The sequence below is a fragment of the Triturus cristatus genome, chromosome 10 (assembly GCF_964204655.1).
Source record: "Triturus cristatus chromosome 10, aTriCri1.1, whole genome shotgun sequence".
NCBI classification, from domain to species: Eukaryota; Metazoa; Chordata; class Amphibia; order Caudata; family Salamandridae; genus Triturus; species Triturus cristatus.
The window spans coordinates 881,851,557-881,867,092 of record NC_140593.1 but is presented as its reverse complement, the minus strand read 5'-3'; the positions used below and the strand labels follow the sequence as shown (position 1 = coordinate 881,867,092).

General features: G+C 42.9%; 1 pseudogene across 1 annotated transcript in view; it reads left to right on the top strand.

The window, feature by feature from the left end:
• LOC146796156 (cyclic nucleotide-binding domain-containing protein 2-like) overlaps positions 1-15,536 on the top strand; it is a 462,048-nt pseudogene that overhangs the window by 388,009 nt on the left and 58,503 nt on the right. The gene's annotated exons all lie outside the window — the stretch shown is intronic.

Below are 15,536 nucleotides of genomic sequence, written 5' to 3'. Positions count from 1 at the left end.
TTCTCCCCCTTTAAATAATAAAGGGTTCCCCTTGCTACTCGTCGTCCGGCATATAGGGAATCAGTGTCATGATATTCTCTTCGTGCCGTTAAAATTAACGCAACAGAAACGGAATTTAGCTGCACAAGCAATAAGTAAGATTAAATGTTCTTACCTGCACGGTGTCTTCCTGCGTGCAGTATTCCTGTAATCCGGGTGCAAAAGTAATCCGATCTGTGAAGTAGCGGCGAACTTCTCAAATTCAATTTGTTCACGAAGTCACTCTTTCTGAAGTTCAAGCCCCAAGAGGGGTGGTGCGAACCGGCAGAGACGACCGGTAATTACTATCAACGAGAATTGGAGTCCCAACGCGCTCTCGGAGACATACAGAATCACCAGGGAAACGAAGGTCACTTAGACACAGGTAGGTTTATTAGCATCATAAACCTGCTGCAACGCGTTTCACCCGCGAACGGGCTTGTTCACACAGCGTGTTCAAAACAATTGCCACAATACATACTGTTTCGTAAAGTAATCATAGAAAGAGGACTTCGAAAAGTCTTACTCATAGTACATGTATCAACAGAAACGGTTAATAACACACAGCGCCATATTGTACTCTGTTTCGTGTCGATAATCAGTGTTGAATAATAAACCAAACATGTCCTTTAGTCATCGCACATCATGATTTTTCAGTCGAAAACAAACATTTGACACGATAGTGTAAATAACGATTAGGCACAGTGATAACATTAAAAGTTAAAAAATGGCCACAAAACATGTAAGTTCCCGGCAAGGTGGCGCATAATGGCTCTAGATTGACAATATCAGTTGGACCTGCGCTCTATCCAGAATGGGATCTCTATTATCTCTGTGCAATCAAACAAGTTAACATGTTTGTACAAATGAAACTTTATGCGATCACGTGATCGCACAACATACGCTGTTGTATGAATTCTATATTACGATGCACTAATTAGCTAACTTTAATTTCTATGTTTACTATTGATTGCCAACAGGACCACGTTGCACTCTAGTCTCTCTCTCTCTTTGCGATTTGATTCCGTTCTCACATTTAATTTTGATTTACACATATGGGTGTTTATAGGAACTAAGATTAAACAGGGCAACTCAATTTGCCACTTACATACTTTTTAACTTCAGTGTGGGACCCTAGATAGAGGTCCAGACCACCTTTACCACAAGGTGACCACTCTAGACGGACACTCGTCGATACACCAATTAGATACATACAAACATCTCCGCATGTTTTACGCACCTTTCTTAGTGTAGTAGAGTCGGTTCTGTGCCACTATTGGGCAAATATAACATTCACTTAAATCTACATGTTATTCGTGTATCGACCTACTCACTGCGGCTTTGTCCCTCCACTCACATGAGTTTCATTGTCTGAGTCTATTATAGGCTATTCCCAGTCACTATTAGACGAACAATGTCCGTTATGCGATCATGTGTTCGCATAAAGTTTTATTTGCACTAACTGCAAGTACCCTTGCCCAGATGAACAGCGTATGTTGTGCGATCACGTGATCGCATAAAGTTTCATTTGTACAAACATGTTAACTTGTTTGATTGCACAGAGATAATAGAGATCCCATTCTGGATAGAGCGCAGGTCCAACTGATATTGTCAATCTAGAGCCATTATGCGCCACCTTGCCGGGAACTTACATGTTTTGTGGCCATTTTTTAACTTTTAATGTTATCACTGTGCCTAATCGTTATTTACACTATCGTGTCAAATGTTTGTTTTCGACTGAAAAATCATGATGTGCGATGACTAAAGGACATGTTTGGTTTATTATTCAACACTGATTATCGACACGAAACAGAGTACAATATGGCGCTGTGTGTTATTAACCGTTTCTGTTGATACATGTACTATGAGTAAGACTTTTCGAAGTCCTCTTTCTATGATTACTTTACGAAACAGTATGTATTGTGGCAATTGTTTTGAACACGCTGTGTGAACAAGCCCGTTCGCGGGTGAAACGCGTTGCAGCAGGTTTATGATGCTAATAAACCTACCTGTGTCTAAGTGACCTTCGTTTCCCTGGTGATTCTGTATGTCTCCGAGAGCGCGTTGGGACTCCAATTCTCGTTGATATATATATATATATATATATATATGCAAAAAAGAAAGAGAGAACTCTGGATAGTTCCCAAGTTTAGGTGGATGGCAGCTCGTGTACAGAGCACCATCAACACCAGCGACACTCTAAATTTGCTCACCTCAAATGTCTGCTTTTCTATCAAAGTTTTTAAGCATAGGATTAGCACAATGCTATCCACGCCGAGATAGAAATGGACAAAGTCTTTTGCCATTTGTACAGCAAAGTCTTTAAGCATAGGATTAGCACAGTGCTATCCACGCCGAGCTGCAAAATGACAAAAGCCATCCATCACTCCAGGCACAGTACTACAGCTTTGGATAGGTGAAATACCATCCAAGCCAACCCGAAATGAATAAAAGCAACCCCCGACACGTGTTTCGCTGTCATTACAGCTCTTCAGAGAGGTTTAGCTTTGTCCAGACACATGGGAGCACCCAGTATAAGTCAGTCAGTCAGTCAACAATAGCTTTATTCGGTTAATAATTAAAACCATCAAAGCATACAGAAAATTTCATTTGCAAATAGTTACAAATAAAGATAATTAACAAAGAAAATTCAAACAGTGCAAAATACACAAATATACATAAAAATAAGTTTAAACAGAAAACTGGCGAAAGTGAACGTTAAAAGATTAAAACAGGCCAAAATTTAAACGACTATTTCATGATTTCAAAAGAAAGAAGATAAAAAGGCCTGGTCTCGGTCTCTCGAACATTATAAAAAGGATAGAGCTAAAATATATTAGGTTACATTCGATTTCTACTTCGAATAGCCCCTGAAAGGTAACTGGCAACTCCAAAACAGACAAAAGGAGAGCCCAGCATTTGCAGAAATACCAAGGCGGGCCTTACTTGGTCAAAGTGGCAGTTCCTAAAAATTGGGCAAACAAATTTCTTACGTAACAGAGTGTAAAATTTACAGCAAAAAATCATATGCAGCGTATTTTGTTCAGAGGCGTTATCACATGGACAAGTCAAAACAATACTCTTGCAAGCATAGAGTGACGCATAAATTATGCAAAAAAGAAAGAGAGAACTCTGGGTAGTTCCCAAGTTTAGGTGGATGGCAGCTCGTGTACAGAGCATCATCAACACCAGCGACACTCTAAATTTGCTCACCTCAAATGTCTGCTTTTCTATCAAAGTTTTTAAGCATAGGATTAGCACAATGCTATCCACGCCGAGATAGACATGGACAAAGTCTTTTGCCATTTGTACAGCAAAGTCTTTAAGCATAGGATTAGCACAGTGCTATCTATAATTTTTACATGTATTTGAAAATTTAAGTTTAAAGACTTTTTAATAGTTTAATGTTTTAATTTATATGTTTTTATTAGATTTTATGTTATATATATATATATATATATATATATATATATATATATATATATATATATATATTCACTTAAAAAACCATAGGCTTCACACATGTTATAGTTAGCTGGACATTTCACTCGTAAAAAAAACCAATGAAATTCACCCGTTATAGTTAGTGCAGGCAACTATAACTCACGCGACCGCAATCCTCTGCTGATGACGTCAGATATTACATCACTGATTACATATGTGTCTTTCTGAAAAATAAAAATTTGTAATATATGTATAGCTAAAGATTAATGGAAGAAGACATGGGTAAATAGGTGTCTAAATACAGTGATGCAATATCTGACGTCATCAGCAGAGGATTGCGGTCGCGTGAGTTATAGTTGCCTACACTAACTATAACGGTGGAATTTCATTGGTTTTTTACGAGGGAAATGTCCAGCTAACTATAACATGTGTGAAACCTATGGTTTTTTTAAGTGTGTGTGTATATATATATATATATATATATATATATATATATATATATATATATATTCACTGAAAAAACCATAGGTTTCACACACGTTATAGTTAGGAATTATCATTTACAAAACCTTGCAAATTCACTTAAAAAACCATAGGTTTCACACATGTTATAGTTAGCTGTACATTTCACTCGTAAAAAACCAATGAAATTCCACGTTATAGTTAGATCAGGTAACTATAACTTGCGCGCCCACAATAAACTGCTGATGACGTCACATAGTACATCACTCATGACATGGTCAGTGACATCACTCATGACATCAATGATGACATCTGAAATTACACATTGTGGATTGCGGTCGCGCAAGTTATAGTTACCTGATCTAACTATAACGTGGAATTTCATTGGTTTTTTACGAGTGAAATGTACAGCTAACTATTACGTGTGTGAAACCTATGGTTTTTTAAGTGAATTTGCAAGGTTTTGTAAATGATAATTCCTAACTATAACGTGTGTGAAACCTATGGTTTTTTCAGTGAATTTGTACGGTTTTTTAAATGCTAAGTTATGTATTTATTTTTTATTTTTTTTTCTGGTTTTTCACTATGCGCACACCCTGCGCGCACGGAGCGCTTCGCGCACCGAGCGCCCACGTTGCGCAGTCCATGCCGTGCGCGCCTCGCCTTTTTTTACGCAGTAACATTTGTTTTTTTCTCCCTTGTGGGTCCTTTAATTTATTTAATAAATGTGATTGTTACTTCTTTGTTTTATTTATTTATTTTTTTGCCGTGCGCGTACGGTAAGCTTACCGTACGCGTATCCCGCGATTTTTTATTTAAAATTATTAAATTTATTTTTCGTACTTTTGGGTCCTTCTTGGACCCCCTGACAAACACTAGGGGGTCTGCAACTCTCTTCGTTGCCCCCGTTTCACGTTCCCCATCTTTGTTTCTCAGTGCGAGAGAGAGAAAATGGCGGCCGACACTTCCTGATTTCGACCGATTCGAATGTTTACAGTCATGTAACCACCAATCAGAATTGAGCTCGCGCACGGCACTGTACGCGTACGGTAAGCTTACGGTAAGCGCACGGAGCGCGCTTACAGATATATATATTGATTTAAATGCTATTTTCTCAGGACCTACTGAACAGATTTACACCAGACCTACAAAAGGCACATCCTTGACCTGAGGACTACCTCTCTGCCAAATTTCAAGTAATTCTGTTCAGCCGTTCGGGCTGTAGCTGCGTCTAAAGGTCCTATGGAAAAATGCATGGGGAAAACGCGTTTTGGGACCCCCCTTTTTTCTCGGCCCCCGCTTGACGAATCACCCCGAGACTTTCAGGGTAGGAGCTGAACGGAGCGCCCCATTAGTTTTGAAAATTTCGCGAGGATTCGTCAACCGGCGCCAAAGTTATTCAAAATAGAATTTTGAGATTTCCTATGGAAACACGGTCCTAACTATAACTATCTACTATATATATATATATATATAAAGTAATATATATATATATATTACTTTAAAACAAATAATAAACATTAATTTTAATTTATTTTATAATTGTATTATTTGTTTTAAAGTAATATATATATATATATATATATATATTCACTGAAAAAACCATAGGTTTCACACATGTTATAGTTAGCGGAAATTTTACTGATAAAAAAACAATGAAATTCCCCCGTTATAGTTAGTGCAGGCAACTATAACTCACGTGACCGCAATCCTCTGCTGATGCTAATACTGTATTTAGACACTTATTTGCCCATGTCTTCTTCCATTAAATTTTAGCTATACATATATTACAAATATTTTTTTTTCATAAAGACACATATGTCATCAGCAGAAGATTGCGGTCGCGTGAGTTATAGTTGCCTGCACTAACTATAACGGGGGAATTTCATTGGTTTTTTATCAGTAAAATTTCCGCTAACTATAACATGTGTGAAACCTATGGTTTTTTCAGTGAATTTGCAAGGTTTTTTAAATGCTAATTCCTAACTATAACGTGTGTGAAACCTATGGTTTTTTCAGTGAATTTGTACGTTTTTTTAAATGCTAAGTTACTTTACGCCATTCGTGGCGTGCGCGCCCACTTAACGCAGTTCGTTCCGTGCGCGCACGGTGCGCTTCGCGCACCGTGCGCGCACAGTGAGCACGCGGTGCGCTACGCGCACCGCGCGCCCACTTTACGCAGTTAGTGCCGTGCACGCACGGTGGGCACGCGGTGCGATGACAAAGCAAGAAAGCACGTCAACAAATCTGTTTCTGCTTTCCTCCGTGACTATGGTATGGGTGCCATTTACCACAACAACTTGCGTTATGACATGCAAGACATTTATAGAGGAGATGGTGTGCACTTCAATGATGAAGGGAACAGAGTCTTCCTCTTGAACCTTAGACTCTGCATCGGTACTTACTTGTAGGTACCACTAAAAAATCATTTCATAAACACAACGGCTCTTTTTAGAGCCCCCTAATATCTAAACACTTAAATTTGATTTTCATTTTTTTTTTTTTTTTTTTTCTACCGTACGCTTACCGTAAGCTTACCGTACGCGTACCCCGTGATTTTTTTTAAAATCAATAAATGTTTTCTTTGTACTTTACAGTCCTTCTTTGACCCCCTCACAAATGTAAGGGGGTCTGTAACTCTCCTCATTGCCCCCTTTTCTTGTTTTCACTCTTTTTTTTCTGAGTGAAATACACAAAATGGCGGCCGCCGCTTCCTGGTTTTGGCCGATTCGAATGTTTACTAAGATCTAAGAGCCAATCAGAATCGCGCTCGCGCACGCCACCGTACGCTTACGGTAAGCGTACCGTAAGCATACCGTAAGCGGGCTCAGATATATATATTGATTTAAAGGCTATTTTCTCAGAATCTACTGAACAGATTTACACCAAACCTACAAAAGGCACTTCCTTGACCTAGGGACTACCTCTCTGCCAAATTTCGAGTAATTCTGTTCAGCCGTTCGGGCTGTAGCTCGTTCTAAAGGTCCTATGGAAAAATGCATGGGGAAAACGCGTTTTGGGACCCCCCTTTTATCTCAGCCCCCGCTTGACGGATCCCCCCGAGACTTTCAGGGTAGGAGCGGAGCGTAGCGCCCCACCTATTTTGAGAAATTCGCGAGGATTCATCGACCGGCGCCAAAGTTATTCAAAATAGAATGTTGAGGTTTTCCTATGGAAAAGGGGTCCTAACTATAACTACCTACTGGCGACCGCCAGTAGGTAATATATATATATATATATATATATATATATATATTACCTACTGGCGGTCGCCAGTAGGTAGTTATAGTTAGGACCCTGTTTCCATAGGAAAACCGCAACATTCTATTTTGAATAACTTTGGCGCCGGTCGACGAATCCTCGCGAAAGTTTCAAAATAGGTGGGGCGCTGCGCTCCGCTCCTACCCTGAAAGTCTCGGGGGGATTCGTCAAGCGGGGGCTGAGATAAAAGGGGGGTCCCAAAACGCGTTTTTCCCATGCATTTTTCCATAGGACCTTTAGACACAGCTACAGACCGAACGGCTGAACAGAGTTCCTTGAAATTTGGCAGAGAGGTAGTCTACAGGTCAAGGAAGTGCCTTTTGTAGGTTTGGTGTAAATCTGTTCAGTAGATTCTGAGAAAATAGCCTTTAAATCAATATATATATCTGAGCCAGCTTACGGTGCGCTTACGGTGTGCTTACCGTACGCGCACGGTGACGTGCGCGAGCGCGATTCTGATTGGCTGTTCGATCTAAGTAAACATTCGAATCGGTCGAAACCAGGAAGCGGCGGCCGCCATTTTCTCTCTCGCACTCTGAGGGGGGCAGCATAAACAAAGTCAAAAAACATCTAAAGGGGCAGTATATTCAGTTCTTAACCACCCAGCATCGATATAGGTGTCCCCCAACAACCCCCAAGGCCAAAAAAACAATTTTAATTTTTTTCGAAAAATCGCCGATTACGCTTACCGTACGCGTACGGTTAAAATTATTAAAAAAAAAAAAACTTATCCACACTTTCCCCACCCCGTGGTCAAATAGTGCCCGCAGGGCACCATTTGTGCATGGCGTATGTCACAATTGAAAACTACAAATGAATACCTTTCACAACGAAGCGCATAATATGTCCCCCATGTGCGCACGGTGCGCGAAGCGCATCGTGCGTACATGGCCCATCCCGCGTAACGTGGGCGCGCACCGCGTGACCACCGTGTGTGCACGGCACTAACTGCGTTAACTGGGCGCGCACGCCACGAATGGCGTAAAGTAACTTAGCATTTAAAAAAACGTACAAATTCACTGAAAAAACCATAGGTTTCACACACGTTATAGTTAGGAATTAGCATTTAAAAAACCTTGCAAATTCACTGAAAAAACCATAGGTTTCACACAAGTTATAGTTAGCTGTACATTTCACTCGTAAAAAACCAATGAAATTCCCCCGTTATAGTTAGTGCAGGCAACTATAACTCACGCGACCGCAATCCTCTGCTGATGACATATGTGTCTTTATGAAAAAAAAATATTTGTAATATATGTATAGCTAAAATTTAATGGAAGAAGACATGGGCAAATAAGTGTCTAAATACAGTATTAGCATCAGCAGAGGATTGCGGTCGCGTGAGTTATAGTTGCCTGCACTAACTATAACGGGGGAATTTCATTGGTTTTTTACAAGTGAAATGTACAGCTAACTATAACTTGTGTGAAACCTATGGTTTTTTCAGTGAATATATATATATATATATATATATATATATATATATATATATATATATATATATATACACCACCAGTCCCGCTTTACATCAAAAACGGGTCAGACACATGCTGGAGTTGCTCAGCGGTAAATTTAATGCCACCAGTACGCACAATAAAAAGAAAACAATATCCTCAGAAACTGCTCCTGGCAGACGCGTTTCGGCGGATGCCTTTATCAATGCCGGTTTACAGCTAGAATAGTTCAAAGTGAGGCTCTTGGCAGGACGATGTTAAATGTCTGTGGCAGGGAACCCTATTGGATGACTGATGTAATCATTGAGAGAGGACAAGGAAAATTCCATTCAGTAAGTACTGTTCCTCTCTCAATGTGTCCGTCCAAGGTTCCCCTCACTCCGCCCTGTGCAACGATCCGACAGAAAGGAACACGCACATCCAACTTAGCGAGCGAGGTATAATAACCCGCCCGTGCATACAGTGATGCCCTGACATTGTCAGCTTTTGAAGTGTTTGCTCCCTCATATATATATATATTACATTTTATAAACGGATGTTTACATTTTTTTAATTTCATTTATTTGTTATATTTGTTAAAATGTATATTAAGTCTATTTATTTATTTTGTACAACTATATTTTTACATCAATATTTTTTCCTGCTATTTTTGTACTTACCATTATAAATATAGGATGTCGATATTTTTGACATCGATATTTATAACTCGATATTTGTGTATGGGGATATTTTAGGGGTCGATATTCTATCAGTGTACCCCGCCAGGATCAGGAGTGGAGAACTCATCTCAGAGTATTGGAGGGCTGAGAGGGGCACTAGAAAAGGCTGACCACTCTCCCAACTGTTGCTCGACATTGCCCTACAACAGCTGGCATTGAAACTCCAAGGGGTGCTTTCAGGTTATGAGATACCACTGGGAGACATCACCCATGCAAGCTCCCTTTTATGAAGATGGCGCTTTTTTAATCTACAGGAAATGAGGGAGGCCAAACTGGAATTATTGTCAAACTTGGATGAGTTTGAGGTGGTGGTGGGGCTGAAGGTCAGTAAGAACAAGACCATACTTTTCCCCCTGGGTAGTCTGGCAGGACGTCCAAAGGAACACTGATCTGATCTTGGTTTGCAGTGGGAAGTGGACAGTGTGAGGAGTGTGGTGATTTTATAGTATGGTTGTACGACCTTACCATGTAATACACTCACAAAACTGTCTTGGGTCCAGTCAGGCTCATTTGTAAAACCAAGCTCAACCCTCGCTAACTGTGGCTACGAGCAGCAAGGCTTAAACAAAAGGACTAGTGTAAAGCTTTTAAAAACACCAAACAACGAAATAAGAAAGTCACGCAATACGAAAGAAATCAGACACCATTTTCTAAAATAGATTGTATTTTACTTATGTTTATGCACCAAGATGAGCAAAATCATCCGGAGTGTTCCAGAGATACAGATTTTTACGTAAAATGTAAATATCCGTTTTTTGTCCAAAGAGCACACAAGCATTGGTAACTGCAATGTTTAGAAACTTTTTAAAAGTTGCGTTCAGCTACTCTGGCCTGAGTGAGGGCAACCAGCTCCGGCAGGGAGATGGTCAGGAGGGCTAGTAATGGGGAGTTGGATAGTTACCGGGTCATCAAAGCAGTCTCAAGTCCAGTTCCACAATTTACATAAAAACTGCCATAGACTTCAATAGAGTGGTCCTGATGCTGGGGATGCATGAAGCTGAGGATGGTAAAAGATGCTCTAGGTGCTGTCGACAGGAGTGCCCTAGCAGTTATTCCTCTGTTCACAGCTAAGGTGGGGCAACTTTGGCCACAGGCGTCGTTCTCCCTCAAAGTCCTCTTTGAGCCAGTAGAAGGCCAGCTGTTGCTGAGCTACCGGTCTGCATACACAGCTAGTCCGGCAGTATCCTTTGGTGAAGGTAGGTGTCCCTTTTTGGCAGCCAGTCTGACTCAGATGGCATTCCCGGTATGAGCCGACTCTGGTGCAACTTTTGGCCATCGAGGATCAGTCTCTTGGGTTGCCCACCGACGATTCGAAGAAAGTGGTTACTGACTTGCCAGAATGGGCTTCTTCCGCTTTGATGGCCCTGGTGCTGGTTCCAGGGGGTCACCTGACTGATCCTTGGAGTCTGGGGCTCAGGAGCAACTTTTCCAAGAGCCACAGGCACAGTCCTCTCTTTGCAAGCCCAAGGTGCAGCAGGTGCAGTCCAGCAGTCAGTGCGGTCTCATCAAATCTGGGGTTCAGTTGGTCAGCCCTTCTTAAGTCCTTTGTCCACTTCCATCATGATCTGAGGTTCAGGGTGTAAGGGGTGCCATGTTTATGCAAAGAAAGTGTCCTGGGGGGATGATACGGTCACTAGCCTATGGGGTACTAGGGCCATCCCACCCTGTGACAACTTCTGGCTATGTATGACATCTAACAATCCCAGAGTGCACTATTCTGCCCACTCTCAAGATGTCTAAACCTTTCCTTGGATGTAAGGAGCTTGGTAGCCCATCCTAGAGGTGTGGCTACCTGTGGGCTACATGCCCACTGCAAATCCAGTTTGGGCACTGTACAGACGGGCAGCCCTTCATAGTGCGATGGCCATTTTCCCACCAAAGGCGGATTCAGCTTCGAAGCTCACTCTCTGGGTCAACACCCTGAGTGGCTTACTGCAGGGGAGAGATAAGACCTCTCCCTTTTCGCAGGCTTCTATTGTTCTTGAGCCTGGGAGTCATTCACCATACTCCCCAGGAGGGCAGAAGGCTGTCTTGTGGCTAGCAACTATAAGAGGTCACTGGTCAAGCTGGTTCACCGAGTGGCAGTTTTCTAAAAGTTTGCTTTCCTTAAAAGTGACATTACATTTAATTGAGCATCATCTAGGGTTTAAAGAAATAATTAATTTGATACCTTGAAGTACCCATTTTAGTGGTCCCATTCAGCCAGACAGAAAGGTCAGCAGGCAACCTAACTTTTTCACAGCAAAAACGACAATTTGAAAGTTTTGATGTTAGGATATATTAAAAGCATATTTCCTACTTAATAATATACAGCTCCCTGCCTTAGGGCTCGATAGGCCTTCCTTAGGGGAGACTTACATATATTGTTAAGGGGAGCGAGGGCTTTGCTGCTGGTTTAAATAGCAAAGTCGAAGTAGCAGTTTCAAAACTGCTTTTCCAAGTTGCAATGGCGGGCTGGGAGTTATTTTGTACTTCATCACACACAGGGTGGCACAGCCAGTGCTGCAACCCTGGGGGGTACATTCTCTCTTACATGTCTTGGTTACCCTTGGTATCATATACTAGGGACTGTAAGTCAGCTTATGCCAATTAGATGTAGCTAATTCAACATACATTTTGTAATGGGTTAGAACACTTGCACTGAGGTCTGGTAAGCAGTCCTCCGTGTACTCTCAGAGTCGAAAATCTAGCAGCATCAGTCCAAAACGTTGGGGGTGATCTGGCATTTCCTTACAGACAGCTTCAGATGTTTAGGTATACGGGTGGCAGGGATGACTGAGAAAAAATATGACTGCAACAAGGGAAGGGTAATTGTCGGCTTGCACTTGTCTATACATTTCTGGACATTGTTGCCCATGTCCATGACGAAGAGGGTAGCCATTGGGGAGATAGACTTTCTTCCCAGATGCCTCTTCACTGTGCAAAGCTCACAGTGCCTGCTGCCCCAAGAGATGTTAAAAACGTTAAATAGCCTGATGGTTTCATTGGTGTGGGCAGGACAAAGAAGTTGTGTAGAGTTAGATCCCCTTAAGCGGGATTAGGAGACGGAGGGCTTGGACTTCCTGACAAAGAACTATACTACTTCTCTTCCAGGGGATCCTCATCAATAGTCATGAGCACTGAATATTCCCGCCCATGTGCGGGGACCCCGGAAATAATAAAATTATATATGTAAAAACCATACATATATACAGCTCTGTATATGTATAAACATATATCATTTTTTCCCAAGCAAATGCAGCCCCCATAAAAGGCTAGGCAATGTATATATAAACATCCAATAAAACATATAGGTATAATAATACACCTAAATCTCTTTTTTTTCTTTCTTTTTTTAATGAGGTAAAAACACTCATGAGAAAGAAAAGAGAACACTGTGAGAAACACAGATCACAAAAACATTGTTAGCCTGCAGGCTGCATTGCAATACAATACCATAGAGACTGAAAAGCTCTGTACAGGTAAAAACTGGCACCGTGCCTTTAAGGCAGCCCTGACTGTAGTATCCCATCATGCCTCAGGGGTGACAGTTGGGTCAGTTGTTCTTTCCGGCTCCTTCAGTCAGGACCCTGGAATTCAGCTCTCTCCTTTTTGACTTTTCAATCAAGAATTATTGCTTTTCTAGTAATTTTTTTAAGCTTCCTCTTATTAATATCTGTGAGGAAGTTTGTATCCTGTGTTTTTCTGACTATTTTCAACAGAAAAATGCCTTCGTTATTTATGCCTTGCCCTTCCTGTGGTAAAAAGAAGGCTTCTTCAGACACACATGCTGTGTGTATCGTCTGTTTGCCAGAATCTCACTCTCCAGCTACATGTCGTCATTGTAAAGACCTCTCCAAGAGAACTTTGAAGGAGAGAGAGAGAGGATTAGGCTCTATGGATTATCAGTGGAGCGGTCGACGTCGAAGCAGCTGGTCCCTGTTTGCTCTCCTTCGACGTCGGGCTTGGCGTCGAAGACTCCAGCGGCGGGATCGTCGCTGAGAGGTGAGGAGTCCAGGGGGAGTCATGCTTCGAAAAGGAAATCGTCGTCTACTCTAGACACAGCGGCGAAGCGGATGCGTTTGTCGTCGGCGACTTCGACGTCTAAGAAATCATCGGCGTCGAGGGAACGTCGTCATAGTTCGCCGTCAAGGCATCGCTCGACGTCAAGACAAAGGCATCGTTCGACATCGAGAGATAGACATCGTTCGACGTCAAAAGCGGCAAGAGGAAAGTCGATGTCGACAGAAGTTCGTAGGCGTTCAACTTCAAAGTCTGCTACGACGTCGAGACCTAGATCGCCGTCGAGACCAGGTTCGCCGTCGAGACAAGACCGACCGTCGGCGATGACACTTACGACGTCGAGACCTTCATCGTCGGAACATTCGACGTCGAGGCAGGCTCCTCCGTCTAGACCGGCGTCGAGGCAGGTGCCTCCGTCCTCAAGTCTCCAAGGCTTTGGAGAAAACTGTGGCGTCGAGGCGAGATTCCCCGTCGGGGTCTAGGCCTCCATTCTGACGAAGCCCTCCGTCGACGACAAGGCTCTCGACGTCGAGGCAGGAAGACTCACCAATTATCCACCCGGAGTCAAGGCCCAGGTCTCCGGTGATAGGCTTATCACCGTTGAGGCGACCCTCTCCAGTGGGTTATCAAGAGCTGTCGCACGTTCGTCTGACTATCAAACCAAAATCCAGGCGCAAATCTCCTCATAGACTAGTGTATACTACATCTGAGCATGATTCACCGCGCCCTATCTCTATCTCGCCTTCATTATCAGATGGTTCGAGATCAAGATCTGGATCACCGGAGGTTTTGAATCCATCTCCAGTGCCTGCAATGGAGAACAGTTCCCAGGAAGAGGACAATGCTGTGCCTCAAAGTCCTCCGAGAGAGATACCTCAGGACTCTGCTATGTCTCTCACAGTTAAGGCCTCCCTAGAAAGGTTGAAAAACACAAACCTCCCATTGAGAACAGGAAGATCACGTTCTCGAGAAAGAGATTTTCAACGTCGTTCTCGAACACTAAGGAGACGATGCAGGTCCTCCTCTCACAGAAGGGAGTCAACCAGATCGGGGAGAAGGCGGCGTAGGACTCCCTCATCCTCTCCGTCAAGTCGTTCTTCAAGAAGGGATTATTCACCTACACTCTCGGATACACCACCTTCTAGAGAATCGCCGGTGGATGATATCTCTACGTTCCAAGAAGTGTTGTGCAGAGGGGCTACGAAATTGAACATCCCAATGCCAGTTCAATATAATTTTTGAAACCCTTCATGAGCGAGCAGTATCGTGCCCACTGTTGCCGTTAGTCCCTGGTTTGTTACAACCAGTAATGGATATTTTCCTCACGCCAGCGACTATTAAATCTGCGCCGGCGCGGATTCTTAAGAAGTATCGTCCGGCTCCTGAGGATCCGCTATTTCTAAAATCAGATCCACCACCGGATTCTGTTATCACCGCTGCTGCCAGAAAAACTCATGCAGTGGCTGGGTCTTCCACAGTGCCTCCAGATAAGGACAGCAAATCACAAGACTCGTGGGGGAGAAGAGTTTGTGGCTCGGCATCTTCAAGTCTTAAAGTGGCCAGTGCCTCAGCGCTTCTGGGGCGCTACGATAGATCACTGTGGGACTCTCTCCAGAGGTTTATAGATAAAGTTCCATCAGAAGATCGACGGGACTTTGAAGAGATTTTACAAGAGGGCAGTCTGGTCTCCAACCAAGTGATAAGCGCAGCAGCGGGTGGAGCAACCTTAGCAGCACACTCGTATGCACATGGGATTACGGCCAGAAGATCTTCATGGCTGAGGCTGACTGCTCTGAAGCCTGAAGCTCAGGCGAGAATACTGAACCTGCCTTTCTCGGGTAGTTCGCTTTTTGGGTCTCATGCGGATAATGAAATGGCTCGCATGAAGGCAGAGCTCGACTCCATGAAAGCCGTGGGGCTTGAAAAGAGAAAAGAGTTTCGTCGCCGCAGGGGGAACGATAGGCGTAACTACCAGCAGAGGGTTCAAACCCCTCACTGGCAGAAAAATCAGGACCAGCAAGGTCAAAAGAAACAGCAATACCAGTCCCGCAGACCATCCAGGGGACGTGGTAACAACCGACAATCTAACGCTGGAAATAAGGCTCCAGGGAAACAATGAGGGACCGCTTCCTCCGACGCTGTCCACCGCTCCGGTGGGAGGAAGTATTGCACATCA